The following is a 21174-nucleotide window of genomic DNA, read 5'->3' on the forward strand; positions in this document are numbered from 1 at the left end:
AGTGTGTCTCTGAGTGTGGGTGCCATCACTGATGGTGGAATGTAGTGATGCCAGTGAGTGTGGAGTGCTGAGGTGTTATGTTCTGAAGTACTGTTCTAACAGTTACCGTTGGAGATGTAAGCTGGCATGAAGGGACGTGTCGGTGTCTTCCTGGCATATACTTATCAATAAACCTACAGATAAATTACCTGCTGGTCCGGGTGTTACTTCAGGTACCAAGTTATTACAATATCCTTTTTTAACTTCTTCCTACCAGATTTAGTGGGGAGAGCAGGATAGTCAATTGAAAATCAGTTAGAAAAGATAGGAGAGACAGAGAGCACCATAGAGTAGGTTGGGAGAGGAGAGAAGAGGAAGGGAGTAGGAGGGGTAGGGGAGAACACTAGGGAAGGACAAAGGGTGGGGTGCAAGCGGACGAGACAGAGAGAGACAAGTTGAAAATTGGACACAATTGACAGGACGGCAGTCACTCAGACAGTGGCAGACAGTTGCTAGTTGAGTGCTTAGCTAAGAGGTTGACCACAGAAATGGCAATACTGTCCCAGTGATATTAGATACTGCAGAAACACACCTAATTCTGAGAGTCCTGTAAAGGGGCGGGGGGAGGCCTAGGTATCACAATGTAATTTTAAAACTTTCACAATGCATGTCTGAAAATCTGCAATGGGTAAGGCCTCACTGCCTCATGGCAAATACTCAAATCTATGTGTCCACTAGTGTATGCATTCATGAACTGCTACTCACTGGCACCTCTGCAATACTCAAATCTAGGTCGCCCGTAACTACTATGCAACATTGTTGTGCCTTATGGTCGCTTAAAGACCACTGTGCCATTGTGTTGTGCCCTATGGTCGCTTAGAGACCACTGTGCCATTGTGTTGTGCCTTATGGTCGCTTAGAGACCACTGTGCCATTGTGTTGTGCCCTATGGTCACTTAGAGACCGCTGTGCCATTGTGTTGTGCCCTATGGTCGCTTAGAGACCGCTGTGCCCTATGGTAGCTTAGAGACCGCTGTGCTATTGTGCTGTGCCCTATGGTCGCTTAGAGGCCGCTGTGCTATTGTGCTGTACCCTATGGTCGCTTAATGACCACTGTGCCATTGTGTTGTGCCCTATGGTCGCTTAGAGACCACTGTGCACCATTGTGTTGTGCCCTATGGTCGCTTAGAGACCACTGTGCCATTGTGTTGTGCCCTATGGTCGCTTAAAGACCACTGTGCCATTGTGTTGTGCCCTATGGTCGCTTAGAGACCGCTGTGCTATTGTGCTGTGCCCTATGGTCGCTTAGAGACCACTGTGCCATTGTGTTGTGCCCTATGGTCGCCTAGAGACCTCTGTGCTATCGTGTTGTCCAACCCTTATAGCATCCCAGCTCTCACCGTCCTATCTCAATATGCACACCGCACACACACTATACATCCTCTTAGGTTTAATCTACATCGTACTTACTAGTAGTATTGCCTATTTTGTGCCCAAAGGGCAACCCAACAGCCATATCATCGAACTTAGGCACTCCACCACACACACTACTCCCCCCAAAATGCCCGAGACCATACCTAGGCAGCGCAGACTCAGAACTCGCACACTGCCTTTAGCACTCCCCTCCACACCCATGCAGGTAACAATCAGGAACTCACGCCTAGGCTCACGCACGCACGCAAAAACCTGCCGCCCGCCATACACCACCACCTACAAGCGCCTTAACAAGGCTCCGACGCCCGCGCCTCCCATACTTCACATGTCCAACAAGCCTATTCATACTACCAATAAGCCTACTCCAACCACCGACCCCAAGCCATTACAATCAAAAAAGCTCCAACACCTTAAATGTGCGCTACTAAATGTTCGCTCCCTCAACGCCCACGCTCTAGAAGTCAATGATACTATTACCAGCCAAGACTTAGATATGTTAGCCATAACAGAAACTTGGTTGCATTCCGCTTCTGGCCCTACTATCAGCTTAGCCGTACCGCCAGGCTATTCTATCTTAAGACAGGACAGAATAGCCAAAACGGGAGGTGGGGTCGCACTTATCTTCAAAGACTACCTAGCACTAAGACAGACTCCCACTACCGGGGAAGACACTACTGACATCCTCTCAGCCAAACTCACCCTCTCCCCTAAAGATACAGTTAACATTCATGTCATATATAGACCCCCAGGCCCTGTCAATACCTTCACAGGCATAGTCAACCATCTCCTTGGTAAAAACATCAAACAAACTTCCAGAACTCTGCTTCTAGGAGACCTAAACCTTGGATACAATGATAAACGTGACAAAGCAGCTACCACTCTCGCCAGAAACCTCACAGATCTAGGATTCACACAGATAGTTACTGCGCGACCCATAATAAAGGCCGTATCTTAGATTGGGTGGCAGATCACAACTGTGGCTCCACCCTCAACTCCAACACATCCCTCCCATGGTCTGATCACAACTGCCTTTAATTCTGCATTCCCATATCCGTATACTCCAAACCACTTATATCCGCCAGAAGTGCCAAAAAACTTACAGCAGACAACATACGTCCCTTTCTCAACAACCCATGCCTAGCACCTCCTTTCTTCTCTGACCCCAACATTCTAGCAGATATCTTTAAAGACACTCTCACCCATGCCATCAACTCCGCAGCTCCTCTTGAAAAGAAAAAAGAAAAAAAATGGTTTCATTCCAACTCATGGTTCACGGAGGAACTATTAAATCTACGCCAATGTAAGCGCCAAGCCCTCAAAACATGGCAGGCCAACCCCATGTGATGCCACCAAAGTAGACTTTCTCTGCATTTCTAAAAAATACAAAAGTGCCATATTTAAAGCCAAGTCAGAAACCTACAATAAAGGTATCCTGAACGCTAACTCCCACTCAAAAGAGCTTTTCACCATCTTTAAAGAGCTTACCGTCCCCCCTATCTGTACAGATGAGATTGTTAAGGACGAAGACTGGTGTAACAGCATCCAAACAGCGATGCTAAATAAAATAGACCTTCTTCAAAACAAAATAGCAGAACACTTTAAGGCTCTGCACCCGCAACAGACCCACCCCGCCAACACCACTAAAGGCAAGAACACCCCCCAATTCAATTTTTCTCCAATCACCGAAGCAGTTGCTCTCCACATCCTCAAGCAGCTCAAACCATCTCAATGCAAAGGCGATATATGCCCCCCCAACATCATTAAAGAGTGTGCGGCACCCCTCACACCGATCATCACAGCATTCATTAACGCCTCATTCAAGACGGGCTTAGTCCCCGACAGCCTTAAAGGGGCATGGGTGCGTCCGCTCTTAAAGAAACCTACCCTTGATCCTACCCAACCTAACAACTACCAGCCCATTACTACGGTCCCATTTCTTTTGAAAATCCTAGACAAAGCAGCCCACATGCAGATACAGTCCTACCTGGAAAACAACTCTATCCTAGGTAAAAGGCAGTCCCGATTCCGCAAAGGTCATGGCACTGAAACCACTCTACTAGATCTGAAGAACCAAATTACCCTAATTCTAGACAAAGGCAAGCCGGACCTTCTGCTCCTTCTAGACCTCTCGGCGGCTTTTGATTTAGTCGATCATGCCATCCTTACGAACCATCTCACGCAGGCCGCACATTTCTCCAAACAAGCCACAAACTGGATCACCTCCTTCCTCAAAGGAAGAGTAATGAAAGTGTTCTCTAATATAGCTAATGCAGAGCCTACGACTATTAGGCATGGAGTCCCTCAGGGCTCATGCACGGCTCCTACCCTCTATAATTTGTTTACCAAGCCACTCTTTGACAAACTGGACGCACTTGGGATCGCATACACCAACTACGCGGACGATACCCAAGTACTCCTCCCGCTCACAGCACTATACCATCAGGACGCAGCCACCCTCCAGAACATATACGCCACCATCCAAGCATGGATGGCCACTAACGGCCTATGTCTCAACGGAGACAAGACTGAAATTCTCATCCTGGGGCAAAAATCCACTCTCACTAACCTTGACCCACTCTACACCAATTTCTGCATTGACAATTGTGTCATCTCAGTTCTACCTTCTGTAAAAACATTAGGAGTCCACATCGACGCCTCTCTTTCTATGGACAAACAAGTCAACTCCATTGTTTCAGCCTCCGCCCTGAGCACCAAACTCATTAATGCCATCAAACCTTTCCTAACCAAAGATAATTGCCTTTCTATCGCCAGAGCCACCATTGGAGCCAAACTAGATTATTGTAATGCGCTATTGGCTGGCACCTCCAACTCCAATCTCAATAAACTCCAAACTACACAGAATAATGCTCTAAGAGCAGCCCTCAATATACCTAAAAGGGACCACATTGCGCAAGCCAGAAAGGCAGCACACTGGCTTCCGGTCAAAGAGCGCGTTACATTCAAAATACTCACCACCGCACACAAATGTATCAACCTGTCCGCACCATCATACCTGTCTGATACGCTAACCAAGTCTCTCTCCTCCAGACCAACTAGGCAATGCCACTCCAACCAACTTAAGGACCCTTGCATCAATCGAGCCAGAGCAGGTGGAATAAGTTTCCTCTACATTGCCCCTAAGCTATGGAACACACTACCTAGCACACTTAGAGCAGAAACCTCTCTCTCTGCCTTCCGAAAAAAGCTGAAAACTACCTTGTTTAACTAATTCCCTCTCCTCATGTTGTCTACTCCCTCCTCCTCCTCTCCTCCCTCCTCTTCCTCTCCTGTAGATATTTCTCTTCTCTTGCAACTAAGAAATTATTTCAATGTATGTACAACTAGTCATCTGCATATCTTCTGTTTTCTTCTCCTGCAACTAAGTAATGACTTCAATGTATGTAAAACAAGTCATTTTCATTTCTGTAACAAGCGCCACGATGCCCATTGGGCTGCCTGTGCGCTAAACAAATGCGAATAAATAAATAAAAAAAATAAATAAGGTAGAGTGCAGGCTCAAATAAATAACCCTGGCGGCACCTACCTTGTTAAGTCGCTGCTGGTTGACGGCTGGCCGTTGGCTTCCCCTGCAGCCACCGGCAGACACCAGCTGGAGCTGCCTCAGTGGTAGCCGGCCTTTGCCGCAGGGGCTGCACGGGCAGAGGGCTACCTTGGAAGGGTAAATTTAAGGGGCGATCTAGCCTATAACGGGAGGGGGGCAGGCAGTGAGGCAGGAGGATGGAGGGAAGCAGGACAACGGGTTGAGAGCAGGGTAGGCAGGGCCCGGGGGCCACAAATTTCAATTTTAAGTAAGAATACCAAGGCCGAGAGGGTCAGGGTAACCAGCAAGCTAACCTGGGGCGCTTGGGTGAAGAAAGGTGCTGCGGGGCTGGTGCGGCAACTAGGTTCTCCAGGCAGAACACAATCAGCCTATCACGGGAGGGGGCGGGCAGTGAGGCAGGAGGAGGGAGGAAAGGGGAAGCAGAACAACGGGGCAAGAGCAGGTGCAGGCAGGGCCCGGGGGCCGCAAATTTCGATTTTAAGTAAAAATACCAAGGCCCAGAGGGTCAGGGTAACCAGCAAGATTACCTGCGGCGCCTGGGTGAAGAAAGGCTATGCGGGGCTGGTGCAGGGACTAGGTTCTCCAGGCAGAACACAATCAGCCTATCACAGGAGGGGGTGGGCAGTGAAGCGGGAGGAGGGAGGGAAGGGGGCGCAGGACAATGGGGAGAGAGCAGGGGCAGGCAGGGCCGGGAGGCCGCAAATTTTGATTTGGGTTCTTATCTCTGGACCAGAAGGGAGAGAGCCACATTCCTTTGACTCCAACCTCCATACTTCCCCAGTCCCTTGCTTGCCCCCTAGGGCAGTGGCGGGGATGGTATCTTCTGGGGAAGAGAGTCACTGGGTCTGGCTGTCCAACCTGGTTGCCCATAGGGGGAAAATGGGCTCTGAGCATGGGATCAGACTCGCTGTTTCCACTTTATTAATTGGAATACACACAACCATTCCCACTTTTTTGAGGATGGTTGACTTTGGGATGAGCTTGACGATTAAATGTTGGTTGTCCTCCAGGAGACCTGGTTGGTCGACCCGGTAGTTATTGATGACTGGCATTTTATTAACAAACCGGCCACTCTGGGCCCTCTTGGGCGCCCTACTGGGGGGTTACTTCTTGGTGCTAAGAACTCCATGAGTCTTTTTGAATTGCCTACCATCTCTCCTAACATACACATAGGCTAGATTGTTGGCCCTCTTGCTATGGGACGCAAAGCATTAGTTGCCATTAACCTATGTGATCCTCCATGTAAGCAGCCCCATGAGATGGCGTTACTTGAAATTGAAGCCTTGGTTAATGATTTGTTCTCTCGTCTGCCTTGTATTATATGTGGGGACTTTAATTCTCGGATTCCGGGGCCCCCGTCTCTGGTTAACTTATATGGATCATTCTCCTCCTCTGTGGTGTATAAGGACTTGCTTTCTCAATCCTACAAGCAGGGCTTGGAGTGGGCTTCTTTACTACATTCCTTTGGTTTTACTATGATCGATGGCTCTTTCCTGTCAGATTCCCCTCCTAAATCACCCGGTTTGGCCCCAAATCAAGCAGTGTTCTTGATTATGCCTTTTTCACTAAAGATCCTGATTTGCTATTGGACATGGGCATATATCCTCATTTGGACAGCAACCCTATGCCCCTTGAATTAACTTTAAATCTGACTGTATCCAAGATTATTCCTAAAGTTGTTAGACTCTTGGAATTAACCCTTCTCTTAATCATATCTCATTGAACGATAGCCAATTGGATGAAGCCTGCGTTCGATTACGACCTCCTTTGGCCTCTTTTGTCAATTGCTCTGCAACTTGGGGTCTGGATCAAGTATGCACTAATGCTGTTCTGCCGATAAAGGATTTTGAGGAAGTTATCCAGGGCTCTATTTCTTTAATATTCGGCAACAGCAATAACCCGATAAATCGACCTTCTTCTCTTTTACATCGTCATCATTATGATGGGAGAATTCCCTCTAAGAGGCAGGATCTATGTAAGGAATTGTACGCTATAGTGGGATCTGTCCTGGCACCCTCACTACATGCTTGCAGAGTGAATAAAGCTAAATAAATTTAGCGGAAGTGGCTTAGGCAACATCGTTATCTTTCGGAGTGCTCACGCTGGAATAAATTGGTCAACTTAGCTCTCACTCATGCCCCTGTCAGCTTTGGAAAGAGATTGATAGCTATCAACCGGTCCGGGACATGATTGGTGTTCCGGAATCAGCCTGGGTTGAGCACATTGCGAACATGCTTGGTGGTGACTCTGCACATTGAATGTCCCTGCCAATTCTTTGGGTAAATGGTACTACAGTCATACTCTTAATTACATTAATTACATTCTGTTGATCATCAATGGCAGTAAGCCCTCGCAAGCCCCCGGCCCAGATGGCATTTCCAATAGTGTGATTAAGAAGGATTCGATTAGCTGGGCACATGCGTTGGAATGCCTTTTCTATTGCATTGCCGAATCCTGACTTATTCATCATCATGGCCTTACAGTATCATCATCCCTGTCTGGAAGAAAGGGACCGACTGGCTCCGGTTATCATCGCCTTCTTGTCATGCTTGATGCCTCATCAAAAATCTTTGCTCGTATGCTCCTCATTGAAATCTGGACCTGGGCTGATGGGGCTAAGCTTACATCTCTTAATCAGACTGGCTTCCAACAGGGCCTCAGCACTACAACAAACTGCCTGGCACTATTGTCCACTATCCAACAGGCCTGGCTTGTTCGGAAGCACCCAGTTTATATAGCGTTTATCAATTATAGCGTGGCTTTCAATACGGTTAACCGTAATAAACTGCCGCAGAAATTGTGTGCCTGGTACATTCCTCCTGGTCTTTTGTCCATGCTCATCTCTTTTCACTCTGCCACTATGGTAAAGGTCCAGTTGGACCAGTTTGGGAGTACTTCATCTTGGATTACTACCACTCGTGGCTTGAAACAGGGATGCATTTTTGCACCCTTACTTTTTAACCTTTATCTTGCTGACATGGGTTCGGCTTTGGATCATCCCTCTGCCATTCCACCGAAACTGGGTGATTTCCCCCTCCTTTAGATGGGGTATGCCGATGACATCATCCTTCCTGACCTTACTCCGGCTGGCCTTCAGGTTACCTTGAATATGTTGAAACAATTGTCGGATTCCTTGGAATTAGTGATTAAAATAAAAAAGAAAACAAGGTTATGGTATTCCAACCGGTGGGTCAAAAAAAGGAAAAGATCATTTTCCCTTGCCTTTTGGAAGGGAAGATGTCAGAGGTGGTTCACGAATATAAATACTTTGGGATTCATTTTGATGACACCCTTCGTCGTACCCCTCATTTAGTTGCAATCAAACTAAGGTCCTAACAGGAGGTTGGATGCCTGGGAAAATTGGCTTTCTCTGGAGGGGGCTATTCGGTTGAGATCTTGGGCCAATTATACTAGCTAAGATTACACCGCTCCTTAGGTTTGGGGCTGAATGCTCGCATCCCTCTAATGATGAGGGGGTGGCAAAATTGGAATCTTTTTTTCTTAAGAGACTCTTTCTCTTGCCCACCTGCACACCGGTTCCAACCATTTTTTGAACTTGGTATTTTTTCCTTTAAGGCGCATTTCCAGGTGACCCTTCTGACCACCTACTGGCACTTAGCAAACGCCAGAACAGGCTCTTTGAATTTTATTCTAATTAACGCAGCTCAAGCCAATTCCTCTTTTATGCAGAGTAGCGCTCTACATCATATCTTAGGTGGTTGCCCCTAGCATCTGGAGTTTTCCTTAGCTGGACCCTGCTTTGGTACAAAGCAGCTATGCGAGACACGATTCTCGATTGTTACCACGAGCAATACATTATTGATGTTGCTTTCTTATCTAATAGCAGTCTCTTTACTGAATATATTCTCGCAAGCAATTGTATTCCGAATTATATTGGACAGTTTATTGGCAATTCTTTAGTTTGAGATTACCTCAAGCTTAAAACCAACTCGGTGAAGACTCTGGAGGTCACCGTTGCCTGGAGTACCATACCCAGGCCATCATGGGTATGTCATTTATTCAACTCTGGGCAACTTGAAACTGCTAAACATCTGCTTGTCCAATGCTATGCACTGGTTCCGCATAGATCTGTGGCCTGTCTTGCGGCCTGGTTGGGGCCTGATGTTATTGGTGATGCTCTATGGGACTTGATTATGGCGGGAAACAATGAACCCGGTATTGTTTTCATTGCAATATTCTAGAAAAAAATTGCATGTATGTTGGAGGATCTCGGATCTCTTCCATGAAATGATGTGGGCTGGGTCATGATCTTAGCTGGAGTTTTCTTTGTTGTATTGTTTTATAATGGATTCAGATTTTTTTTTAATTATATTCTAGGGTGAGGAGGGAACAACACAAACAACAAGGGTCTACGTGTAGTGCCATGCCCCAACAATGCATATACACTGGCTGTGTTATGTATTAACAGCAGGCAATGTCCACCATTCCCCACCTAGTAATATTAGTGGATATTGAACATGTGGGGGACACATCCCAAACGTTTCGGCAGTCTAGGTACTTTGCTGCCTTCATCAGGACCAGATGAAGTGGACAATTCATGTTTTTTTCTGAGCTTGTTTTCTGTATTTTTTGCTATGTATATATGTTTCCTCCGATTAATCTGAATACAACATGAGTTTTAGATGCATTCAATAGTTATTAAATACATTTAGCATTTTATGTTTTTGGGATAATTGCTTTGTTGGTTTTGTATATGAAAGATTTATTGATTACTTCTTTGTAGCATGTTTGGCATAACCCTGAGTGGTGAGGCTGCGGCCCAGTTCGGTGAAAGAAAGTCATGTTAGCTGCCAATAATACCTGATGGGAACACGCCTGTTTGCTTATTCTCTTTCCCCAGTTGCCGTTAGAGACAGAGACCGTCCTCGTGTGAATACTTCATTCAGGATGAGGCACATGGTGCTTTGGGTGGTGTGCTCACCACTCGTGGAATAGCAGCGGCGCAATGCATGGTGCCACATCGCCTATACAGCAGCTACACGGCCCTGTGTATTGCGCAACACTGGCTGTACAGCCACTAAACATTTTTTGCACACATAACTGCCAGAGAAACCTAAACATTGTGCGGCAGGGGTAGAGACGGCACCCTCTGCAATATTATAATTGGTGCAACAGTAATTATGTCGACTGCCGCTCTTCAACGTACCAACTCTTCATGAATCAGGCCCTTGTTCTGGTGAGACCTGGCACTTATCAATGTTTGTAATAGAGAAGGCCCCGTTCCACCGGCCTCATGTTCACATTTAAAGAAAGTCATGCTGGCGCAAAGGCTGCTGGCACACATGGGGTGGACTGGCCTATGGGGAACTCTGCAGATTTCCCTGTCGACCTCTACACCCTCGTCCTCTTTTATTTGGTAACCTATTTTATTTCCAAATGTTCTCATAGGAAATGGGTTGGGCTTGGTGAACATTTGTAATATGGGGCCACTTAGAAAATAATTTCCAGGGCCTCTTTTGGTTCCCAGTCGACCCATGCTGGCACATGTGACATGTGGTGGCTACATTTTCTGATGTGGTGTGCACAGACCTCAGGGAGTGAAAATTGGAAAAGGGGAATTTAGGTTTCATTTCAAATGTACTTTATAAGACCAATACCAAGCGCGGTGCTCTCAATGGTGTTTCGAGGGCGCCCTAAACAGACAGCACTTTGTGGAAAATGCCGTCAGCGCGGCAAAGCGAGTGTTCATCATATGACCAGAAATATGCTCTGGGCGTCTAACCCGTGCCCCTGGAGCTGTGAAAAGCAATAAGCGCGCGCCTGGACGGCATTACGGCCTCTGCGGCGCGCGCCGGCTCGCCGCGGCTTCGCGCGCATCCGGGGATTTGCGCTCCCTGGCCCCCCCCCCCCCCCGCCGCCGCCAGAGAGCCAACAGGTGCGATCGCTTTGCTTCCAGATGTGGAGATGTCCGCGCACACCCTCCTAATCCAATAAAGCCTGGCTCTCCTGTAAAGGAAATTTGCTGGTGCTGCGCCAAGCCGGCCCCCCTCCTCGTCTGCGCAATAAATAAGGCATCTCGCCGCACCCTGGCCTCGTGTGAGCCCGCGGCACCACGGCAAAACGCGAAACAAAACACCCCACGGGGGCTCATACAGATTTACCGCTCCCGAGAAGAAAAAAAAAATGATATTTCACTTTCAAATTTCGCAGACTTTCATAAATGACACTCCAACGGTGCGCAACGTTCAATCCGACCCATTGGTATATGGATTTAAGTTACCTGAAGTAAACATCAAATGCAATGCGCTTTTTTTGTCCGCCACGCATTTGTTTTAATCAACGCCACCATAATCTATGATGTGAGATGCAAGAATGACAAGGCCAACGGGCCCAGCTTTGTTTACAGTGAAAAGCTTTGGTGTGCTGAGCCTAACTACGTGGCTTTTATTTCTGTAAAATCATGAGGTCGTTTTTTGCACACCAAAAATTAGATTATTGTATATGTAAACTGAAGAATAGAAGTAATGGCTTATAGCAGTGTTAAGAGTTTTTCCGCAACTGAAATGATGCCAGGTGCTTTCGAGTATTATCATATAATGATATAAGTAAAATACTGGAGACTTGAGTAGAGTATTTCATGTAGCACAACGCAGCAAACTATTCCAGCTGAATTGGCCCCGCATATATGTCTATTTATTACAGTATTGGGTTTTGATAGAGTGCTTTATGTCAGATCCCTCGTGCTTCTAAACACTGTGATAATTTATGGTGAAAAGTCCTTAATGTACGCAGCAAGGACATTGCACATCACCGAGGAGTGCAGTGGCTAAGCAGAGGCACGATGGTGAATTCTGAGCTCCTTCTGAAGTTCACAGAAATCCAAGGGGGCTTTCAACATCGTTTTACATGTGGTAGGGGATATTCCTTGTAATGCATGGCCCCACTAAAATGTAGCCTCCTGTTAACTCAGATGCAAGATTGATTCCTCTTGTTGACACATCCAACAATTGTAGAATCAGTTGGGTTGAAAAACGTTATGTTATGCTCAGACCTTTGGTGTAGCTCACCGAATTGCCCTCCCCTCGCCCCCTCGATCCCCCCATCCCCTCCACATGGAGGCACCTGGGCGCCGAAAGCTTATACTTTGTGGAGAAGCACTACTTCAGAGGGAAGAAGTAGAGACCTATCAAATATGTCTACATTGATTTGAAAGCCTTTTGAAAAAGCAGTGTTTTTGATCACAATGTGCAGCTTCTAACGTGTGGCAAATCATATTTTAGGAAAGTATGCATTTGGAATCCCGTTTTGTGGTTTAAAATAAGTGATGCTGTGCAGATAGTTGACAGCTCTTCCTGTGTTGTGGCCAGAAATTCACCAAAGGCGCACATACCATAAGAAGTTCCTTATCAGCTAATAGCTGCAAAGGTATATTAGGAGAAATGAATCTAGAAAACTAGTCATGACTTCAAGAGCTCCGGTGGAAGCTGAAATCGCTTTGTGCTGGCTTTAGCAGAAGGGGTTGTGGTGTCACAATCGCCTGTAACATTGTATCGCAGTTTGACAGTGAAGATATTTTCTTTTTCACAGGTGAGTGAGTAGTGATGTCACAACTAGACTGTAATGTGAACTGCATTGACATGATTTTATATCTGGGATACAGTGCTCCCTACAGTCCACTGGAAGGACACTGAAAGTGAAGGAAGAGTTCCCGGATCAAACAGAGGAACGCGGCCAGAGGCTAATTTCCTGTACAAGGTCACCAAACTCTGAGGCAACTTGCAATATTACTTCTAGGTATGCTCGGGAGTATGATATTCCTTCCAGTGCATGCCCCTACTCTGCCATCTAGATCAATACCTGGCCTCCTGCCAATGTAAGAGATCTTCCAGCTGTTGGTACACATGATAGGGTAACAGGCTAGAGGCACCCTTCCGGTCATATGTCCCATCCCGAATAATCCAAGTGTCCTCTGTGGAACCCTGCAGGAACCCAGGGTTCCATCACCAACTAACATCCCCCAAACTACATAGCCCCCTTCCTTATAGGACCACAGGAAGAGGTCAACACACACCCACTCAACCAGGCAGGATCCCAAGCACAGCAACACACAAGAATCTTACAGTAACATAACCCCATTCAGGTCAGTAGTGATGTCACAACTAGCCGGTCATAAACTTTTATAGGCTTTTATATGGGTGGTATTGCAGGCTGCCACATATTACAAAATATTAGTACCCAATGTTTTGACTTCAGAAAGTTAAAAGGTAGAGGCAGAAATACAGGGATCCGGACTCGCAAAGCGCAGGCTGGACTCATGCCAGAGGCAAGCACTAAACCCGAAGCTATCCACTCAGCCTTTCTATCCCAATGTATGCCACTACGTTCTAATAATCTATATAACACATTTGAAAGGTTGATTTTCTCAACCAACCAAATGAAATAAAAAAAATATATATATAACACATGTTATGTGCCGAATTATTGTTTTACAAACATATAGGAACCTTGCCCTACACACCGAGTGCCCCTTTCTGCAGCTACTGCCTGCAACTTCTTTGCCCTGTTGTCTTTTTTTGTTGTTGCAGCTTTCTGTTGTCTGCACTCTATTGGCCACTTTTGTTACACGCAGTCGCAGTGTGAACTTTTTCATTTATTCAGTTACTATTAAGGATAGCTGCTGTCTGCCCTCTTTGCAAATGTTCCCTCTGCCTTGAACACTTGCATCTTAAACGATGCTGCTTTCGAGAGGAGGCACGCGCGCACAAACACAGACACAACCCCCCCCCCCCAGATCACTCCGAGCGATAACAAAAAATTACAGCGAGACGGTAGCTAGAGGGGCCGAGGGAAATATGTTTTCAATTTGAGGGGATTTGCCGCAAAAGGTAGAGTTTGGTGTTTGCCCAAACAGACTAATGGAAAAAATTGTGATTTGTATCCATTTTCTCATGACTTCATAATAACTTTAAAAAAGGTTTAGCGGTTGTGCACGAGAGTTTTAAGTACAAAAAGAATGCCTCATAGAATAGGCCTCTTCTACCAAAACGGATCACACTACACAACCTAGACCCGCGCTGTATGGAGAGTAGGCAAGGCGGGCACACGACATGGCATGTTCCACACGGAGACGCGAGGGCACAATGAACCCACCGGGCAGGAAACTGCGTACTTTGCTTAATACATGAAAATCGTTATTTTCCTGGAGTTTGCTGGGGAAGCCTTGAGATGAAGTAGGCTCTGCGTCAGTGTGTAGCGGCACGGTAACATATAATTAATGAATCACTGCAGTGAGTTTAGACTTCCTGCAGATGGAACTAGAAGGCATTATCTATTCACACCATGCTCTGCAATCACGGAAATTAATGCGGTCTGCGTTGCCACCTAGTGGCAGATTAGAATACGGCAGGGTTGCTACACAGATTTATCAGACCCACGACCCACACTCACTCCCTCTAAACATTAGAGTCTAAAGCAGTGGTCTTCAAACTGTGGGGCTGGCCCCCACTGGGGCGGGGGCCCGAAGGGTGCACAAGGGTAGCACGAGGCTCTTCCAAAAGGGAGTCTGATGACTGATTTTAATAGAAAATATAAGCATAAATTGCATCTAGGCGGGCCAGCAGCTATATTTTTACTCAAGGGGGACTTGGCATAACAAAGTTTCAATACCACTGGTTTAAAGTGACATTTGCTGCAGTCTGTGAAAGCGCGGCTTTGCAAACATCTCCCTCCTCTCTAGGGGTTGCATAGGTGAACTATGTCCCCCCCGCTCACCTATTTAAACGACTCCCATTATATTCAGTCACTGTCCCTGACAACATGCAGCTTCATGCACCCTCCTCTTTACATTCAGCCAGCATGTGCAACTCTTAAGGGGCATGCCCAGGATTACAGCACACCCCGGCCTCCCATTACCTGTGAAGATAACTGCACCTGCGGCAATTCATGCTAAATTGCAGAACACAAACACAGATCCGGCTGGCAGGGCTGTCACAACGTGTGGTGAGACCCAGGGCAAAACGTTTGGTGAGGGCCCCTTATAATTTTTTGCACTGGGCCAGCGATGCCGCCGCAAACAGGAGACGCAAGAAATCTCCCATTGAGTTTGTGTGGAGCAACCCAAATATGGTTCATTATTATGACAGCAAATCAACAGTTTCTGTACTGAAGACAAGTTCCCTCCAGAATACCAGTTTTGCCATATGCATAAATATATATAGGATGGCATGACGGCGGTTGGTGCGTGACGCCAACTTTAGGGAGGAGCGCCATGCCCCTTTGTGTGCATTAAAACACACATCATACACAGTGACAGGTAGATGATGTTCACTGGCAGCTGAGGAATTTTTGAACTGGAGAAGCTTAAATGTGTGCACCAATTATGTGGGACTGACAGAGCACAGTGAGGGAGCCCAAACAATGGGTGCTTGAGAAGGTTTCCCGCCGTGAAAATAGTTTTGAAGCAAATTAAAATGGTGCATTTTACAGCACTTTGTTTATAAATTAGGATGAAAAGCCAATTGGTTGTGTATGGTAGCCCACGGACAAACCCAGTAGATGTAAGTCACGAAACATGCACAGGAGCATTTTCCATTGCATTTAATGCTGCCTTTGCCCACATCATGTGCCAGTATGAAAATATGTTCATGCTGGATGTTCCCACACATGTCCATGCAGGCTGCATCAATATATTTTATTTATTTATTTATTTGGCATTTGTAAAACTTGCCCAGCAACCGAACCGAAAGCAACTGGGCCAGCATTACCATATAAGGACTCACAGCCAGTTAAAAAAAAACATGCCACGGAACGTATATACGGACTAGCTGTGCAAAATAAGTCTTATTGCTGGCTAGACTGGCCAATATTCAATGTAGGCCAGTCTAGCCACCTGATAACACTTATGTTTTCCTTACCTAGGCCTGGCTGAAGATGAGTTGGGGCCCATTTCAACATGACAGTTGGGGGGCCCCCTTTGCTTAGAGCGGTAAACAGTCTCAGGCCACCGTTGGGTGCATGCATTATAATGGAGATAAAGAAAAACAAGAAATCATTCAATAGGAGCACACCTAATATAATATTATAAAATCATTTCTAAGCACTTTTATATATTCTGGGTGCTGGGGAGGAATACAAGCCCTGACACTGGAGCTTGTGCAAAACATGAACTAAGAAAAAAGTGTCTAATTTTAGAGACACTCCCGTCCCCTGCACACCTTTTCAGCTGAAATAAATCAGTCAGTATACTGTTTAGATTTTCACATATGTGTAATAAAGTTTAAATGTTGAAACACAGATAAGAACATAAATAATTTTTGTTTAACAATTGAAGAATATAAACATAGAATAATAGACTTCACATATGGCCATCATAAAAAGGAAGAGAAGGAACAATGTTCTTATGTTGAGATGAAATTTCAAGCTCTACGCGTTTCGGGGAAACACCCCTTCTTCAGGAGCAAAACAATCTGCAATCTGACAGTGCTCACCACACACACAGACACACACACACACACAGGTTGCTATTGATTCACCCAGGGCTCAAGTTGAGGGTACACGCAGGTGGACAGAGTCCACCCACTTTTTTCAGAGGGTGGACTCAGTCCCCCCCATCTAAAATGAGAAACATTGAATGTCCTCTATATCACCAGGTTTGCAGGCCGGACACTTCAATACTGCATTATATAACCTGATGAAAAATAACAAACACCTAAAGGTGAAATGTCGCATTTCAGTACTGCAAGCCCCAAGGAAAACATTTGGATTGGTTTTGGGGTTTAAAACATGCACACCTTTTAACATTTTCAAAAATACTTTCAGATGAAAATATCCTCTCTTTTTTGTGTGTGTGTGTGTTGATTTTGTGAAAGGCAAATCCATTCGTCCTGTGCAATTTGAGTGGTTATGCATGAAATGTGCATCTTTCACCTTGGTACAATAATTTATGGCGACACATCCCATTGCGTTTGTTAATGAGCCCCCCCCCCTCTTTAATTTTTAGGACTTGACCCCTGGATTCACCAAATTCGGACACCTTACCTGCTGCTGCAGCCTATAGGCCGCTGCAGGCGCTGCTGTGATCACCCAAGGACCCCTGGACCAGGCCACAACGAAATCCAACACAAGTGCTGCGCAAGTGCTGGAGTCCAGGCACTGAAGCAATTTCACTTAACTACTTCATCTCTGACTCCAACGCCTGCGCCGTCTGCAAAATGCAAGTTTGGCAAACCACGTGAAATGATGCTGTGCCGGGCGCCGGCAAACTGTTACATTGTACAGTGCCACCAGCGCCACCTGCCCAGTGCCCACTATATCCCCCGAGGGCCACTGCCTGCCCCCCGCCCCCCATGCTGTCTGTGTGGCGTGTAACTTTTTTTTTTTATCCTTTTTTTTCCTCCAATTTTAATGACACCTTACAGCTCGCAAGATGAAATTCCATTCAGGCGGCCGCAAGGCCACCCCTGAGCACGAGGCCTGGGGCAGTTTGACCCCCCACCCCCCCTGGTGACGGCCCTGCAGGCAGGGGATGAGCGCTATGTTACACGCAGTCTATTCAAATAAACAAAATCAATCCAGGACCTGCGAGATGTGCAGTGAGCTGTGACGCTGGGGGCCTGATTTACAAATTGGTTTTCAATGGGGTATTCCTGTAGAAAAAGGCTTTTGTAAATCAGGTCCAGGATCGTTACCTGCAGTGCTCAGGTTCGAATCCCCAGTAGGGGAGAAGTAAACAAATAAATAAATAAAAGAAAAGAAGGTGTCCTTCCTTGCTCTCCTGGGACGGTGCTCCAATGACAAAATGAACGATGGCGGATTTTTCGGAGAAGTGGGAGAACTTCATACTGTTTACTTCCCGCCCACAAGAGAAGATGGCATTATAAATGCAGGCGGAGGTGCCGCGCATTGAACACAGTAAACTGAAATAAAAAAAAAATACGAAAAACACACACAAAGACACCCTAAAAGCAGGCCCTTTCTGGCAAAGCAATGAAAGAGGTAGGTAGGAATCGAATCTTACGAAAAGGAGACGCGCTCTCGAAACTATGCTTCTTGCGCGTCTGCTGTAATGTCTTGCATGTACGTCTTTCACATTGCAAACTCGGTGAGATTACAAACGCGATTTTCCACATTTCAGACAAGCGGCAATCGCTGTGACAACGATTTACCTGCAAGATAAGTACTCGTAAATAAATCGTGAGGTTGTGTCTATTTCTAACTCTAGTGTAAAGTTTACATTTACGTAATTATATATTGAGCTGCACCCAGACACTCGTTAAGACGCAGAATTGCACCACAGAAAGTGCCTAAAATCAAGACATGCATTTTAATGATGACTCCAAATCGGTGTGGTAGATGGAGAAAATATTACTGCAAGGGAGAGGGGGCATTTTACTGGACCAGTCCAAGTAGTCAAGTGCATTTATAGGTCACACAGCGAGCGCACTGAGTTATCTCTTGTCCTACACTAACAGACGCATGTCACCTTAAAGGGGCCATCTTACAGAAACTAAGGAAGTCATTTGGGGGTCGCCCCTGAGGTCTCCCTTGCTACCTCTCTGGTCTCCCTTGGTACCCCTAAAAAAAGAGATATATTTCTTTATTTTTAAATGTAAGCACCTGGGCTGTGGATAAGCGCCATGTGACTCTTTAATTCTGGAGTGGCTGGCATTCTTGTGCAGGCCTCTTAAAAAAAGGAGGGGGGGTTCCACAAGTGTAACACTTTGAGCAGTGACCCTAAATAAGAAAAAATAGGAATAACAAATAATGTGTCTTTCTGGAATTCTATCCAATTATTGCTAAACTCATTAATGGTTTATTTCAGGCACATTTCACGGGGTGAGTCACTGATTTAGTCTGCCATTAAACACCTCGACTCAGCCTTTCATCCTTCTGAGGTCAATAAATGAGTACCAACACAGGTTGGCTGATATTGTATGTGCATTTGTTCTATATAAATCGCTTAAGCGTAAGTGCTATATAATAACACTGATAATGCTCAGTTGCTGAAAAGCATCTGTCAGCTGATTGTCATTCCGCAATTGCGGGGATATATAATTCCTACACTATTGAGATATGCAACCACAGATCTCTTATAATTGAGAATCGGTACAGTAATTTTCCAATACGAGTTGACATAACAGAAAGTTAGTTTAAGCCTTAGAAAAAGAGCTGTGCTCGAAACACGTGTCGGCTGAAACCAATCCACCAATTGTAATCAGATGCATAATTTCTTGGAGTACATGCGCAGTGTGATTGTATCATTTGTTTAGTCTATATAATAACACATTGTTATCATTTGGCCCTGGACGTCTGCTTGCATTGACAGTAATTTGGTAATATGGGCCTATACACACTGATAGTAACCATACATATGGTGATCCATTCTTGTATAAAATGTACATCACATTACAGTTATGTCGTAACCATATTTTTTTGTAGTGTATTTAGGATCAATGCTTTGTGATGCCACTTCCCTGTTTGGTCAAGGAGTGAAAGGTTATGTTCCATCGCTTCTCGCGATGTCACTTGTGTGGAGTCAAATGTCATACCTCCATGTGAGCTCATCAGAGGTCAAAGGTCATGTGATGTCACTTCCGCTACCCGAGGCATGTCGGTGAAATGACATCCCTGGCAGAAACATGTGTCGGTGCAAGTGCAATTAGTACTAAAATAGCCCTAATAAAAAAAAAAGGATTTTATTGTGAGGGCAAACACTTAAACCCCTGGCAAGTATTGCCCCTCTGCAAAAACGCCTTGTAAGTTTATTTCTTTTGGCCTAGGAACTGAACTTGTACTGGTGCAAAGGTTCAGTAATACTACCCCATAATCTTGCATAAACGGAAAAAAGGTAAAGGAACACATTTTATAGACCCTTGAAGAACATAAGGCGCTGTCTGTCTGACCGCCTGGGTTTGAACCTGTGACCTGCAGGTTTGTGAGAGAACAAGAACAAATGTGTAGTGTACAACTGGAGATTGAATGCCTCTGGGTGCTCCTAGACCACCCAGTTATGTCGACGTTTTAATCAGAGAGCTCCACGGTCGGGGTCAGATTGTATGATGCGCACCTCCTTACCACACCGCCATTTTATCTTGAGATGGAACGCTACCCAAATCCACGGTTATATTTGCTTAATCAGCTACTGAATGCTGCTGGCTCATCATGCCTTCTGGGCGACTCTGACCAGTCACCACTCTTAGTAGTAATTAATCACGTGGAGGCCCTCTCTCACCTGCACAGTTAGGGAGGAGCTGAGACCAAGACCCAATGGGAATCATTTTCTAAGACCTTGAAAATTGCTTTCTATGCTACTCCATATATTTTATGATTTGCATGGTGGAGCAGAGGCAAAGAGTGGAATACCGCTTCCATCCCCATCCATCATTTCCCTGTGGCAGCCTTCTATAAGGTGGCAAAGTGCAGCAGTGTTGCAAGCGGAGACTGTTCCTGTTTCTCACAGACTGACTACCTGAGAAAGAACAAGGGCAATAAGTCTTCCTAGCCCCAAATGGAATGACAGCAAAGATTCTATTCTAGTATTGGCACTCAATTAAACTAAGGTTACCAAATGACCCTGTGTCTCTGTGGGCGCTCCTTTGGTTGAAGGCTTGTGATGATTTGAAGTGATGATGCTGATTCTCCGGTGTGCGGTTTGACAAAGCAGTAGTGCGAGATTGAGCCATGTGGTAACTGCGGGTTGGAGATGTGAGTGACACACTAGCAGGTCCAGCGACAAGCAGTTGATATGAGCGAGCAGGTGACAGGCTCTGCGCGGTATGATGCAGCATTGAGCTGGTCTGAGATGTGAGCATGCTGATTTGAAGAGTTTGAGTGCTAAAGGCATCACTGGTGGGTTCTGTGGTTCGAAATGCAGTGAACGCTGTTTGAAAGCAGTTTGACCATTTTGAGGTGATGCAAACAGTGTCTTTCACTGTCTTGGCTCTCAGGATGCTGTGAGTCCCATTCGAGGATCTCAGAATCAAGATAAATCCTGGTTTTCAGTCTCCAAACATAGGCGAGGCTAAGAAATAACTGCAAGCTTCCTTTGCACAATGAGTTGCTGGGTACCGTTACGACTGGCAGAGGTGCGGGTCTTGCTCCAGCAGTAGTCACTGCCAACATACTCTTGAGGCTAAGGAGCAGAGATTCCATATGCCTTGGACACTCAGTCTTCAACTCACTGGTGGAGGACTTTGGAGAGATCAACTCTCCCAACATAGGTCCAGTTAATTCTGCCTTAA

The sequence above is a fragment of the Ambystoma mexicanum genome, chromosome 3q (genome assembly GCF_040938575.1).
Source record: "Ambystoma mexicanum isolate Mex_15411 chromosome 3q, UKY_AmexF1_1, whole genome shotgun sequence".
Classification (NCBI taxonomy): domain Eukaryota; kingdom Metazoa; phylum Chordata; class Amphibia; order Caudata; family Ambystomatidae; genus Ambystoma; species Ambystoma mexicanum.